Source organism: Myodes glareolus, chromosome 13 (assembly GCF_982192425.1).
Source record: "Myodes glareolus chromosome 13, mMyoGla1.1, whole genome shotgun sequence".
Taxonomy (NCBI): domain Eukaryota; kingdom Metazoa; phylum Chordata; class Mammalia; order Rodentia; family Cricetidae; genus Myodes; species Myodes glareolus.
In genome coordinates this window covers 18918079-18934206 of record NC_142038.1, presented here as the reverse complement: position 1 = coordinate 18934206, position 16128 = coordinate 18918079, and the positions used below count along the sequence as shown (strand labels likewise).

General features: G+C 42.2%; 1 pseudogene; it reads left to right on the top strand.

Annotated features, from left to right (window-relative positions):
* The first annotated feature begins 2356 nt into the window (after nucleotides 1-2356).
* On the top strand, nucleotides 2357-15507 carry LOC125390291 (glyceraldehyde-3-phosphate dehydrogenase pseudogene; annotated as a pseudogene).
* The last annotated feature ends 621 nt before the right edge of the window (nucleotides 15508-16128 follow it).

The window sequence follows — 16128 nt, the reverse complement described above, 5'->3', positions numbered from 1 at the left end:
TGTGCACGGGTGTTGCACTCAGTCTTGAAGCTTTCGTGTTCTCCTGGGTGGCTGGAGGGCCGGCTCCATTAGTTTGGAGCCTTGTGAGAATATAGAAAACTGTTCTGGGTGGTTGCCAGCTAGAGAGGAGCAATGTACGCTGGTAATGAATCCCCGACTCATAATTTTCGAGACAATATTAAGGATATATTAGGTCACTTCATCTAGCAAACTGGAATGCGTGGAGGCTATGATTTCAGTGAGAAGCATTTGAGGAAGTCAATCAATGCTTCGCGTGGTATAATTGCCTTGTTTTGCCACTTTCTAGCAAGTACTGCAAGCGTGAGACCAAAGTTTCCATAACAGGTTTGCTCCATGCATTTCATGAGATTTTCCTCATCTTTCTAGAGTATGGAAGACAGTAACTAAGGCACAAACTCCAGAATGAAATGATCTTGACTGGAATCCCAGCTTTGACCAACATCCCTCACGTCAGTCTCCCAATATGTCACCATGGAGGAATAACAGCATCTGCTTTTTAGGGCTACTATTAAAATCAGACAGCACTTGCCACACAGTACCTACTCAATAGCGGTCAGCATTACCAATGCAACTTAAAGCAGAAAGGAAATGAAGGGATTACTTTTCCTTAATACTATAGAAAGTATAGAAACAGGCCTGGAAGTCTCAGGCGGGCCTTGAGATCTGCTGTATACTGCTGCCTCCAGCAGATCCTAACCCCTGGCTGGTTTCTCCATCTATGGCAATTGAGTGATCCACTCCTTTCCAGTCCTTCACTTATTTACTCCTCTGCCCTTGTGGGCTCTGTACTCATTGTCATTGTGGGTGTATGGTGCTGACAGTGCTCAGAGAGTCCTTGCAGACTCGGTGTCTGTCAGTACTTAGGTGGCCTTTGCCTTCAATGCACCAGTTAGCCATAGTTCTAGAGTGGAAGGTGATGAGGAGACCCTTGAGAATGAGTTGACTTGCTCAGTTTCCATAGCAGAAGAACTGTATTCAAAGACTATGCACACCAACACAGATCTAGACTTACACTAGCCAATCAGCAAACAGTTGTTGTTTATCTCTTGTGTGATATGGGTAGAATGGGAAAAGGGAGAGAAACTGTAAGAGGGGAGAAGCAGACATTTATTTGGGTTTTGAGGACCCAGGACACAATGGTAAACATTTCACATGCTCTGTTTGTCAATCCATAATGAGATGGGATCTCAGAAGGCTGTGCATTCAAACCTAAGATATCGCTCGCTAACTTCAGAACTGAATAATTTTAGGCATGGAAGGGATGGCTACGTAAGTGAAGGAAAAGACCGGCCCAGGGTCCCTGGAAGACAAGGAGATCCATATTCTCTCTCACTTAGTGGGTATCATGTCCTTTGACCTTTACACCGCGAAACCCTTCATCCCTCTCCTCATCCCTTTCCATGACTGTAAGATCCTTCTGGTCCCCATCCTAACCTTCCCATTATACCTTATTCCTATTCCAGATGTCCTCCTGTGTCACTGTTTGCACTGCGGGTCCTCTCTAGTTCCTATGGGGTCCACCCACATGTGACACCGAAAATAATCCATGGCCAACTGTAGAAAATCATATTCAGAAAGGCAGGAGCAGAGAGTGGTCAAGTGCACAGACCCAGGACCCAAATTTACAGTAGGTAACTTGGCTACGCCCAGTAGCCCTGTGTCAGTTTCCCCATCAGCAAGAGAGGGGAACAAATGCACACACGACATTCCATTCTGATGAGAATGTGCTAAGTTCATGCAGGTACATCCGACAATCCCCACGATGTACACATTCTCGGCAACCATTCCAACTACAGAAGGACCTTCGATTTGTGTGCCTGCATCTCGTGGTCAGTTTCCCTGATTCTGCCCCTCTGACTTAGTTTGAGAACATGGGTATGTGCTCTGCTCAGTTTATCAACTCCACCTTCTACTCTATTGCATGTAGCTTCTCATCACTCATATTTCTGCAGCTCCAGCACAATAGATTAAACTCGCGATACTTGGGTTTTGATGACCTCTGCCCCATAGAGTTAACAGTAATTGATTTATACAAAGGTCTACAGCCCCACTAATACCCCAACCTTAGAAACTCTGAGAGGTCCTCTATCCTTTAACTCCTCCTTCACATTGGCTGGAGTGTCTCCACAGAGACTGCATTATGACCTTCCATTCCTTCCAAATACTATCTTCCCTTCCGTATCCAGGTCCCAGAACTTAAGCCACCACCTTCTGACCACACCTCCATGTCCGCACTGTGTGGAGACTGGTCTACAGGGGACTGGTGAATACAATAGTGAGCTGTGAACTGGATGCCAACAGCAATGGAAGCCACCAGGACTCATTTCCGGGAGTGATGAGCTACGGTGGGCTGAAACGGTATCGCTACATTTCCAGAGGAGACTGCAAAAGAGCCCAAATGTAAGCAGATTTGGACCATCTATTTCAGATACCCTAGGAATATCTCCTCCCCCTGCCCATAGGGGACAAGAAACTAGGAAGTGGAAAGACCCATCTTAGACCATCCAAAAGGCTGGAGGCCAGCATTCCTGGGGCTCATCAGAAATGACCTTCTCCACTTTTCAGACACAAATGGTCCAATGGGCAGCATCCTCAGAACAGGCGAGACTGTCCTCTGTTGCTGCGCTATGGTTGGATCGTTCTGCAGCTGGAAACTGATGCTTCAGACCTTGACCAGTTCAACCAGTCTCTCAGCCCATGCCTACTGATGAAGGCAGAGCAAGTAGGTTCTTAGTGGGTTACTGCCAACTGGAGGAGCGATATTCCTCCAGCTAGAATCCTGGAGAACCTGCCTGCTGTATAAGCTGGGGATATCACTGCTTGTGATAAAAACAGAAATTCCTTCAAAAGATGCAGGGGCTGGAGAGATGGCTCAGTTGGTAAAGTGCCTGCCATGTGAGCTCAGATCCCCGGCAACCACATCAAGAAATGGCTGTGTGTATTCCTTTGTAGACTCCAGCACAGGTGAGCGCCCACAGGAACACATACAAACAACGGGCTCTCAGATACCCAGCAGCTATTTCTCAGCGCGAACAGCAGGGCAGCTGTGGTCGGACTACCCTCCTGTGAAAGCGTTCACAGTTTTTGAGTCAACACCCTCCCTCCCACACTTGTTGCACATGGGCTAAGGGATCCATTCATGGAAAAAAAAAAATTGGGGTAGGGGGAGGGTAAAATAGACAGGCCTTTCGGGAGAGGACTGAACAGCCATTCAGGTTAATCTGCTTCTTGGACTTTCCTGAAGCCCTGGGGGAGAATCACAATGGGCATGAGGTCATCTGTTCAGGGCATCGCCTCTGCCACTAGAATGTATTGTTATTCGTTACTGTGCTGTTGTTGCAGCTAAAAGAAACAGCTTGTTCTCTGAGACGTTGTGTTGAGTCATCTCACTCCCACAGTCCTTTGGGAGTGGAGATAGTCTGTGGTTATTGGATGCACTTCCTCCGAGGGGGCACAACAGGCAGGAATCACTCTCTGCTTGGCTCTGTTTTAATCTGGGTCTGGACACACAAAGCTGGTTCTGCTGGAGCACGCAAAACACCCGTCCAGTTTGCTTGGGATGATGGCTCTAGCCCCCAACGAATCTTCAGTAGTTCCAACAACTTTGCGGTCATTAAAAGAGCATGAAATAAAGAAGCCATGCCTGGCCCTGTGGAACATACCTTCTCTGGGAGCTGCATCTGGGCTAATCACAGCAAAGAAGTTACACGAAAGCCTTAGCCATGAGCTGATGATTCTCTCAAGGAAAAGGTTTCATGCTGTGATGCGATTGGATTAAATGTCCGCCTTGGTCTGTCCTCTGGCTACAGATGCTAGCTGGTGTCAGAAGCTGAACCAAAAACCAGAACAAACAAACAAACACCTTGCTTGTATAACTGGGCATTCAGTTGGTATGTGGCAACAGGCACTGTTGGGTCTCGAGGACCCTATGGGTGCTTATCAAGTCACCTTATAGCTGGTTGGTGGGTGTAGCATGGCCCTCCTCGTTACTGTAGAACAATCTGTGCGGTTCCTGCTTCCTCCTCTGGAAACCAGTCAGGGAGGGGAAGGAAAGCCTCAAAACTGTGGATAAGGCTGACCTTCTTGAAACAAAGGACCTTGCCTCCCTCCTCTCCCTTCTCTTCCTCCTTTTCCTCCCCTTCCTTCTTTTTTCTCTTCCTTCTTTTGTACTGGAGACGAAAGAGTCAACACTTAATATGACATCTTATTTGATGCAAAGCAAGAGTACAGTTTTGGACACAAACTTTATTATTTTATAGTAGAATGCCTCTCAGATACATGATTATCAAAAACATTTTTTCTCAATGACAAACTGGACTTTTGTGTTTCAATTTAATTATGACCTGTAACCTAAGAACATATGACAGTGATATTAAGAAAAATGTCACTGTGAGATGTAGAAAAGATCAGTGGTTTAAAATAATGACAACAAGCCAGATTGCCCTGATGACCCTGTACTTAGCTGCTCTGCTCCGCCTTTTATTAAACTAGGACTACTTCTTATATCGCCTAAGTCGTAGAGGAGGATAAAATATGTATGTACTGGAAAAGCCCTTAAAACAATGACTGATAATCAGAAAGTGTGAAATGCATGTTTATCACATAAATTAATATTTTTCAAAATCACAGCTGCTCCAGAAATTAAGACAAAGATATGCATCAAATCTGTGTCTTATGTTAAGATGTAAAAATGGGGTCGTCTAGTTTTAAATTCTTGTACTTACCCACATATTTTTCTTTTCTAAATTTCTTTGGCATTTGGTTATTTGTATTTATTTTTATATTTATTTGGACAGGTTATGGCACACAGGCAGTGGTCAGAGGACAGCTTGCAACAGTTGGTTCTTTTCTCCTACCATGTGGGTCCTGGGAGACAAACTCCAACATTTAGGCTTTGCCACAAGCAACTTTTTCCTCTGAGTCATCTCTCTCTTTGACCCACTCTTGATTTTTAAGAAATGAACAATAAACATCTATTAGAATATTAGAGGGTAAGGATGGTCACGCTCAATGCTCATGAATTTGTCTAGCATGAAAAAGGCCGTAGGTACCATCCCCAGCATTGCAAAATATAAATAAACAAAATATGTTATAACTGTGCCACAAGGCAGTTTTACCCAACCATAAGTGTTCATAGGCAATGCCCTTACAAATATTTGTATTAAGGGTTGCGGCATGTTTTGCTAAGATTCAGAACATAATGGTGCTTGCTTCCATTACAATAGAGGGCTGGACTCATTTATTTGCTTCAATGTTCTGCCTCGCTTTCTTCTCCCCATCATTACTGAAAAACAAAAGGCTGAGGGTGGGGCAGAGGAAGAGAGATTTAAAAAAAGAAAAAGGGAGAGAGAAAGAAAAGGAAGGAAATAAATTAAATGACTAATTTTCAACAAATTCTAACTAAAATTGAATTAAATAACAGACATGTCCCGAATACTTAACACACCATACGTAAGTGTAAGTATGAAAGTGTGTATAATAATTTTATTATTTTTTTATATTTTTGGTTTTTTTCAAAACAGGGTTTCTCTGTGTCGCTTTGGTGCCTGTCCTAGAACTAGCTCTTATAGACCAGGCTGGCCTCAAACTCACAGAAATTTGCCCGCCTCTGCCTCTCTCCCGAGTGCTGGTATTAAAGCCGTGTATCAGCACCGCCCAACTAATTTTAAACTTATATTATCCATCCTTCTAGCTCTTTTTAAAAAATTCCCTAGTGGTACTAAAGAGATATCAAAGAATTTGAGAGGGTTAGTCTCAACCTATGACATGGGAGGAATGAAGGCACCCTAGGGCTTGAGGAAGACAAGTCATTTGCTTGAATTGCTCTTTCCTCCACACAAGCCTTGGTGTTTTGGTGAGATTTCTTTTTCCAGGGGAAACAGACAAAAGCAAACTTTCACCCTCACATGCTCACTCACAAGTCAGTTAAGACTTAACCCTGTGATGACGAACCTACGTGATTCTGTAGGAGGACCAGCGAGCAACCTGGGAGCTCGTCGTGGAAAACAAATGAGATCTAGTTTCTTGCCTATATTGAGAACGGGGAAAGTGGGATACAAAAATTCCCTGCTTAAACACAGGGTTGCTAGACTTGGGCAAGGAAAGGCTTCATTTTAGCCCTTGTCTAAATAATGGCTTTCATGGCCAACTTCTACTTACCTTCCTGTTATTCGCTTGTCTAGTCTTTTCTCAGACGCTCAGAAGGAGCAAAATTATCTTTGCCACCTCTCTGAAGATGGGTTCTTAGTTTTTCTGTTTTATTTTGATCTTTTGTATTTGTTTGTTTGTTTGATGAATTTTAAAAATACACACACACACACACACACACACACACACACACATACAATGTCTGTGGTTCTGGGGATAAACCAATATTTCTAAACATATTAAACAATGAAAACACACAAGATAGCATAAAGTCAGCATGAAGACAGTGGTGGAGGGTAAAGCCAGTTTTAACCAAGTGGGTACTAAGCAGGACAGAAAAGGAAATCTGTATGTTTGTTTCTCTAGGTTGTCATGACAAAGGACTACAAACTGGCTTAAAGTAATAGTTATTCTCCCTGAATTCTAGAGGCTGGGAAGTCTAAAATTGAGGGCTCAGAAGACCCTACTCTTCCCAAACTCCAGTAGAAATTGTTATTGCTTTTCCAAGATCCTGGTCAGAGCTGGAAATCTCAGGATTCTTTAGCTTGTCACTGTATCACCCATGTCTGTCATTGTCGCAGTACAGTATCCTTCCTAGGCTCTGCCTTCCTGTCCTTTTCCATCTTACAAGGATACGACCATATCACTATGCAGCCCACCTTGCCCCAATAATCTCTCATCTTAATTAATTACACACACATGTTTCTGCCTTCGAACAAGTCATTTTCTGAGGTAGTGGAGGTTAGTACAACAACACATCTTTGAAAGACACAGTTCAATCCATCACTTTGAGTAATAGTCATGACAACCTAGACAGTATGTTCCTGATGCGCACTGTATCGCCTCATCACGAAAACACTGACCTAGCCCTCCTTTTATAGACTGAGAAGCTTCTTTAAGAGGTAAAAGCCATTGATGTGAGCTAAAAAGCTAAGAAACAGTCAGGATCCGAATGAAGACTCTAGAGCCCAAGATTTCACTGTTGCATTTGACAAAAAGAGTGAGCTGATCACATTCAACTCCTCTGGATGGACCCACGTCTCACTCTATGTGCTTTGTGATGCTGCCAATGTCTTCAACATTATGAAAATAGCAAGCAGAACTAGGGGAATGATATACTAGGTAGTTATACAAGGACATTATCTTTCAAAGTTAAGCTGTCCTGGGACTTCCGATCTCTCGAGACAATCAATAAACTTCTCATAATTCCTCAAACAAACAGCATGAAGACCCCCTACTTATTAGAATGCTGCCTAATAAAGTACTCAAATACGTTATTGACAAGCCAAAACAATACTGTATGCTACAAAAATTCATAGTGCTCCTTTCCTAATTCCAATGGTACAACATTTTTGTAACTTTTGCTTTAAATTAAATGATTTATATCCCAATTTCAATTTTTTAATTTGTTGGCATACCACTATACTAAGAATTATGTTTTTGTTTATTTATTTGCTTATTTATGCATGTGTATACTCCTGCATATGTCTATGTATGCCACATGCATGTGAGACCCAGGAGAGCCCAGAAGAGGGTGTCAGAGCCCCTGGAACTGGAGTCACAAGCAATGTGAGCCAACATGTGGGTGCTGAGCATTGAACCCAGTCCTCTGCACCAGCAGCGGTGTTCGTAACCACTGAGCCATCTCTCCATCTCCCCCCCCCAAGAATCTTCTTCATTTGTATTATTGAATACTTTATTTTAAATGGAAATTTCCCGCCCTTTTATAGATTAAAAAAAAAGCAAAATCACATGCTAGAAGAAGAAATTTTTTTCAGTATATAGTCAAGTTAAATAAAAGTAGTTAGTAGTTACATAAAAAGGTTTAAAGCATTATTCATTTCCCAAAATGCTTGTATAGAAATTAAGTTTCTCCATGAAAAGAGAAGGCATGTGTTAGATTAGTCAGCACTAGAAGCTTACGTCTCTGTGCTATGTGTTATCAGACAATGCTGAATGGCTAGGGATGTAGCTCAGCTGGTAGAGTCCATGCCTAGACTGCAGAAGGCCTTGGGTTTGACCCCAGGACCATAGAAATGGAATTTGGTGGTGAGCCTCCATAATTTCTGCACTTGGGAGGAAGAGGTAGAAGGATCAGGAGTTCAAGGTCATTCTCAGGTACATCGTGAGCAACAGGAGACCATAGCAAAAGTAAAACCACAGCAGCTATAACCACAACCAACCAAAGAAACAAAAACACCAGAAGATAAAGCTGAGGTCCAAATCAACACAGTAGAGTTTTTTTTTCCTCTGTCCTGATGGCAGCTAGCACTAAAAATCTCAGCTCATATGCAGACAGACATATGCATGTAGAAACTATTTTATCTTCGGTGTTGGACATGGAGTTCAGGGCTAAACGTCCTGTACAAGGGCCCACGGAGCTATGCCCCGTCCTTACACATGGAAAGGAAAGCTGGCTATATGCTGCCGTGAGAAGATTGGACGGTCTAGCCCTTATCAAAAGTGTTTAGTTGGCACGCCTCCACAAATCTTCACTTCAAAAAACTGTTTGAAGAGAACTCCAGGATGTATTTCTTTAATGGCTTCATAAACTATATCAATGTCATCAAAGTTATCAGTGTCATCAAATGGGTTCATCAAAGAGACCTCCAGACTTGGCGTGCTGTTTTAGCCAAGGGTGTGAGCTCAGAGGAAGGCAGAGTCTGAAGAGGGGAAAGCCCCGAGGGAACCCAAAGACCCAGCTGCTCCTTCTTGCTTTCTTCAGCTCATGCTCCCCCTCCCACGGGACTTAGGTGGGGCTCCCGGAGCCTACCTGACCTACCACATGCTCTCGAGCACCCACTCCCATCCCACCTTGCTTGCGGGTGGCACAAAGTTGTATTGTCATCCCTCATTTTATTGGAGAACATCTGTAAGTCCCTCCATTCAACTCAGTATTTGTCAGGACCAATTATGTTGGAGGCATGGATTCAAGAACTGGATGTACCAGCCTGAATAAGATGTGTATGATGCCATCCTGACCTTTTCTCCGCCTGAGCTCATAGTGAGAAAAGAAAAGGCAGCTATAAAGCTGATGTGGGCCAGGAAGTACCGGGGCTACACACAACAGAAGTCTGCCCTGAGTGTGAAGGTGTGGAGTATCTTAGAGGACCGACCTCCGGGTGACGCCTGGTCAGTAGGAATTCGTCTTGTCAGAGAGAATGTGGCTCTTGGGATAAAGGAAGGCAAAAGTGACCCCATTCTTGCAATCTCATTGTAAGCGGGAATCTAGTTACGCAAGTGAAGTCCCTGAGAACGACCTGACCTGCATCTATTTGGATTATTGGACAGAATACAGATGGCCATGTACAGTGTGTGTGTGTGTGTGTGTGTGTGTGTGTGTGTTATATGTGAATGTAAATGGGTATATGATATGTGTGCGTGTATGCATATGTGTGTGTGCGCGCCCTTGCCATAGTACATAAGTGAAATTTAGAGGATAATCCATCACCTTGTTTGATATGGCATTCAAACTGTGTCACAAGCCACACTGACTGGCCTTGGAGTTTCTGGAGGTCCTCTTGCCTCCACCTTCCATCTTGCCATGTGAGTACTGGGCTTGCAGACATACTCTACGTCACCCAGATTTTCGCGGGTTCCAGCGATTCAAATTTGCACCCTAATGCTTGCATTGCAGGTGCTTTATCCACTTTATATAAAGGGGAAAAAACTATTTATTAAATAGAGCAAGCCAAGACATAAAGGAACATGTCCTAGTACTTTGGTTCTATACATAAAGTATCACATTGTAACGTTTTGGATCTACATTTATAAGTAGCTTAAGCATAAGTACTTTATTAAGAGCCTACCAACTTCCTGCTAAAGAAAGCCAGTGCTGTTAGTTTCACAGAGAACTGCTAGATCTTAGGCATAAATAAATAGATAAATATAAAAAAGAACAATCCGAATAAAAAGACCACAGAAAGGGCAATCTGTACTTGACATCGATTCCCACTATGCTGACTACAGCAGAGGCCAGGCTACTGGAAACATCCCTGTCTGTACTTATGCATAGCACAAGGGATGTGCCGCATCTTCAAAACCCTTCCACACTTGAATCCTCCAGAGCCTGCCCCAAAGCAAAAAAAATCAATAACGCTAGCAATGATTCCTTAGTGTCAAACACAGCTTACTTTGAAGCCACCCTCCCGCCTTTGCCCTCTTCATCTGGCCTCACAGTCTCTTGCCAGTCGTCCCTCCCCTGTAAGGACAGTGTTCGCCACACGTTAGGGCTGAGACAACACACAAACGGGCTTGTAATCTGTGTTCCCCATCAGGAATCTTTGGGTGACTGGAGAGAGAGTTGCAGTTTGCAGAGGCCTTGCTTCGTCTTCTTACTTGATCATATTTCGACATCTGGACTGGACAAACCTTTCACTTGGTCATGATAGGACATTCGGCTGCATCTCTTGTCTCTGTTCACTAGGTGTCAATAGCAACTTCCTTCATTCCTTCTTACAATTTCCAAAATGTCCTCAGACAAAAACAAATGTCCAAAGGGCAATGTTGCATCTTACTTCAGAACTATTACATAACATGGTCCTACCTGTATAAATCTCTTCTGTAAACTGTAGATAGCTCTATTTCAATTATGCATATATATATATTGGGTAGAGATTCATATTTTCACCCATTTCTCTCCTCTCTTAGTAAAATTTAACTAATTGGAAAGTTAATATATGTGTATGAGAACATAAATCCAAAAACCTTCCTCCTAGAGAGCATCCATTCAGTCCCTTGAGGAGTTTTGCACTTTGTAAGCATGCTGTCTTTTATATTTTCAGATAGAAATAGCGTTGGACAAACAACATCACTAAGAGCATCATCTAGACAGGTGTGATGACCCACATCTTTAATCCAGGTACTTGGGAGGCAGAGGCAGCAGGATCTCTGTAAGTTCTAGGCCAGCCTGTTGACCTAGAGAGTTCCAGGAGAATCAGGGCTGCATAGTGAGACACTGTCTCAAATAAACAGACAAAAAAGGAGCATTTTCTCTGCCATTACTTTGAGATAACTTCAAAGGCTGTCTAGCATTCCAACATATAACAATGTTATATGTATATCCCACATATAACATTACTTACTTATAATATTTTGTAAGTTTCATTACAAATTTGTCTGTTGTACTTTTTCTGTATTGAGGGTGCATGTATATAGATGTGTATGTGTTCATGTGTATGTGCCCCAGTGTGAACTGGTGTATGTTCAAGCCACAGATCAATGTTGATTGTGTTTCACAATCTCTCCCAACCATTTCTTTTTGTTAGTTTGTTTTGAGACGGTCTCACTGAACCCAGAACTCACAGAGGCTGCCAGCAGACTTCAGAGATCCTCCGGTATCACCCCACTGCCCCACCCCCTCCCACCCACACCCCTGTACTGGGACTGTAGGCACACATTCCCCACCTGGCTCTTCATGTGGGTCCTTAGAATCTGAGTTCAGAATCCAGTGCTCACACCACACAGGCTTCCTGGTTGAGCCATCACCTCAGCGCAAAGCCTCTGGTGTCTGGTGCAAGCACTACATTAGTGAGTATTTGTGAACATTTCTGGTTATTTCTTAAATATAAATTCCCCAAGTTGAAAGGAAGGGAAAAGGAGCTTACTGTCACACTACTGACAGAAAAAAATTCAAGAATTTATGTCTCTAACCCATGCTGACTTGAAAGTGCTTGCTCTACCTCTACCAATTTGACATTTAAATGTTGTTAATTATGTTAACATTTTATTTGTTGTTTCAGATTATTTAGATGTTCTGTGACTTATTTTACACATTGTTTTTTATTGAAAAATATTCCTACAAATTTAAAATGTTTAATCAAATGCCATGTAATTTTTTTTCTTCCATTTTCCTTTCACTGATGACAATGTAACTGTTTTTAAACTCAGGATAATGTCAAAAAGATAAAGTCCAAAAGGTAATTGCACTGTGATTTTACATAGACTCCGTGGGGCTCTGGCATGGATGCGACACTGAGCTGTCTCGTCTAGGAGATTCGTTCTTTCCTGATGTCTCTCCGTAGGGTACTTTCACCATAAGGGGCTCGCCCACTTTCTAGTCAGCCTTACAGTGTTTGGTTACTGTCAGGTAGGGTTTATTTTCCATTGTGTTTCCTAACTGCGTAGTTTGCCATGTTCTCTCCTGTTTAATAGATTCTCTGTTTCTAAAATAGCATCTTGTTCCCTGAACACAGTGGGTGTTTGAAAGGCATGGCAGTCGTTTTTAATATGTCTAGCTTTCAAGATTTTCATTTGGGGAACAGTTAATCTATGAGCAGTGTATGCGTGTCTGTGTGTGTGTGTCTGTCTGTCTGTCTGTGTCTGTGTTTCTGTGTGTGTCTCTGTGTGTGTGTCTGTCTGTCTGTGTCTATGTTTCTGTGTGTGTGTGTGTGTGTGTGTGTTGGGGATTGCACCCAAGACTTTGTTCCTACTTGGCAAATGGTTTACCACTGAGTTACACCACTATGCGAGTATTTTTCAGAACTCTTCCTAAATCCATATTCTTTGTTTTCTTTTCCTTCATGTTGCAGGACATTTATGAGTTGTAGTACGTAGTATACTAATAAAGCATATTTAAAATTAGAGCCTACTAATAAATTATGTTCTACAAGCAATCTAATAGAATAAACACTAAAATAAAATTTAGGAAATGGAAATAAATACATATTACTAGTTTATAATGTCAAATTTAAATGAATTTATTTAAACACTGATAGATAATACCAAAGTGGCTATTTATAAAATAGTATAGATTTTAAATTGTGTGAAATTCAGGCGTCAGAATAACAGTATGCTCTATATTGAGGGGATGGTTGATAGGTAAAACCCAGAATTTGTTTAAGAACTCCATTTTATGAAGTGCCATTTACTTAAAGTTCTGCCTTGTAGAGAGTTTTTGGTGCCTGGACCTGACATTTTTTATAATTAGCACAGCGGATACTTTATGGAAAGGACCGTGACGAAAGGGATTTCAGGAACTTGAAAGCAGTTTAGCCAGGCTAAGCGTTCCTTTTGCAATCTTTACACTCGTAAATTGCCTGGCATTTGAATCCTTTTACTCTTCATATGGAGAGCAAAGATACAGCAGCTTCAGGTCACCGCCACGGCACAGTTTTATGGTATTTATTGCCTCTCGGAGAAGGGGCTTTAAATTACCAACAACCTATGTAACCTTGAGTAAATCTCTTACTCTCTCTGGACTGGTTTCCTCATTCACAACAGGAAGTTAGGATCAATGGTTGGACAGTAACACTCCTTTTACCTCCAAAGTACTAAAATTCTATTCTTCGAATCCCTGAAACTTGTACTTTTGCACCATCAAAATAGATGAATTCATATATACCAAATGAACTGCTTGAAATAGGAAACGAGGGGTTAAAAATCTTAACTCAAATCTTTCACTTCCGGTAGTGATTGAGCACAGTAGTAAGCCCTCCTTAAAACTAACACGCTGGACACTCATTTGAGAGACTGAAAGATGAGCCGTGCAGAACTGTGGTCCTTGGCAGCTAGATAATTCACAAGAGGTGTTCCATAACCCTCTCTGCTGAAGGACAGCTTTTCATCTTCCCATAGAACTTACGATCTAGTGGGTGGCATAAAACATTAAAAACATGATCAACTCAGCATAAAGCATCAACCGAAGAACAGAACGTAAAAGAGGGAGTAAGCAAAGTCAACAAGAGGAAGAACATAAGTCTAAGCGGATTTCTTCTACAGACTGAAGGACATTTTCTTTCTTCCTGCCTAGTCGCTCAGGATAGAAAAGCCAGTACTCATCAGAGGCAGTGAAAGTGGGGACCGTTAGCCCTGCTCTTATTCTCAGATGTCAGGGAAAAACTCTCAGATTTCCCATTGGCCATGCCACGGGCGGTGAGTTCTTCATGCACAGCCATTGAAGGGTGGAGAAAACTGCTTTCTAGGTCTATATATTTCAGTTCCCAGGCAGCGGGATTGCATGTATAAGATCCCATGAAGTAAATTTCTTAAATTTACAAGACACAAAATCAACATGTAAAAGTCAGCCATACATCATCAATGAGGAATATCAAAAACAATTAAGATAATCTCACCTCAAATAACAACGAAAACATTAATACTAATACTTTGGGAAAAATTTAGCCCAAGAAGTATAAGTCATGTACACTGAAAATTTAACAAACATTGCTGAATGAAACAAAGGAGATCGAAATATGGTCTGTGATGATGAATTGGAAGACATTGTTGAGATAACAGTATTCCCTGGGATGATCTACAGATTCAATGATATTCCCATCAATAGCTCTATGGCATTTTTATAGAAATAGAAAAGTTCACACTATCTCTCTCTACTTCTCCTGGTTCCAGAAACAGTGGAACTTTCTTCTTGTGCAGTGCCAGCCTCGTTCAGGAAACACAGCAGTAAAGATAGGAGGGAATGGATTTTGACTCTTGGGCTTCTAGTTATCAGCTATGCCTTCAATGATAGCAAAGTATATACTGTGGTCATCAATGACCTACTTTCATTGGCCTCAGCTCCATAGTTTACTTGTTCCAGAATGACTCTACCCATGGCAAGTTCAATGGCACAGTCAGTGCTGAGAATGGGAAACTTGTCATCAACCGGAAGGCCATCACCAACTTCCAGCAGCAAGATCCTGCCAACATCAGATAGGGTGATGCTGGGGTCAAGTACGTAGTAGAGTCTGTTGATATCTTCCCCACCATGGAGAAGTCAAGGACCCACTTGAAGGTTGGAGCCAAAACGCTCATCATCTCTTTCCCTTCTATTTATAGTCCCATGTTTGTGATGGGTGTGAGCCACAAGGAGTGTGACAGCTCACAGAAGATGGTCAGCAATGCCTCTTGTACCACCAACTCCTTAGCCCTTCCAGCCATGGTCTTCCACGACAACTTTGGCTTTATAGAAAGACTCATGACCACAGTTGATGCCATTGCTGCCACCCAAAAGAATGTGGCTGGCTCCTCTGGAAAGCTGTGACGTGATGGCCACAGGACTGCCCAGGATATCATCTCTGCACCCGTTTTTACTTCCAAGGCTGTGGACAAGGTCATTCCAGAGCCAAATGAGAAGTTTACTGGCATGGACGTCCATGTTCCCACCTAGAATGAGCCTTTCATGAATCTGACATGCCACTTGGAGAAAGCTGTCAAGTTCGATGACATCAAGATGATGGCAAAGCAGGAATCAGAGAACCCACTAAAGGGCATCCTAGGCTACACAGAGGACCAATTGTCTTCTGTAACTGTCATAGTGACACCTACTCCTCCACCTCTGGTGCTGGAACTGGAATTGTTCTCAAGCACAAATTTGAAAGTTCATTTCCTAGCAGTGACTAGAGCTACAGAGTAAAGACTCTCGTAGCCTACATGACCTGCAAGGAGCAAGAAGCCCTAGGCCATCCACCCCATCAAGAACAGGAGAAGAAGAGAGAAGTGCTTGGTTGTTGAGGAGTTTCTCTTGGAACTCAGGCCCCAACAATGTGCATCTCCCCTCACAGTTTATATCCCTGACTCCCAAAAGAAGAGAAGGAGTTCTTCTCTCTAGAATGCTATCAATAAATTTCACTGCACAAAATAAAAAAATGAATGAATGACTAAATAAATAAGTAAATGGAAGGAAGGAAGGGAGAAAGAAAGAAAGAGAGAGAGAGAAGAAAGAAGGAAAGAAAGAAAGAAAAAAAGAAAGAGAAAGAGAAAGAAAGAAAGAAAGAAAGAAAGAAAGAAAGAAAGAAAGAAAGAAAGAAAGAGGAGACGAAAAAGTCCATATTGTTGTCCATATGGATTTTAAAAGGGCCTTGATCGGGTTAAAAATAAGTTTGAAAATAAAGACTCAAATTTTAGTACTCAGTTCCCCAATCATAAATAAATTCATTGAATCTATTGAAACAGAACAGTATGACACCAACACAAAAACTGACACAGAGATTGTTGAGATAGTGCAGAATATTAAAAAACATA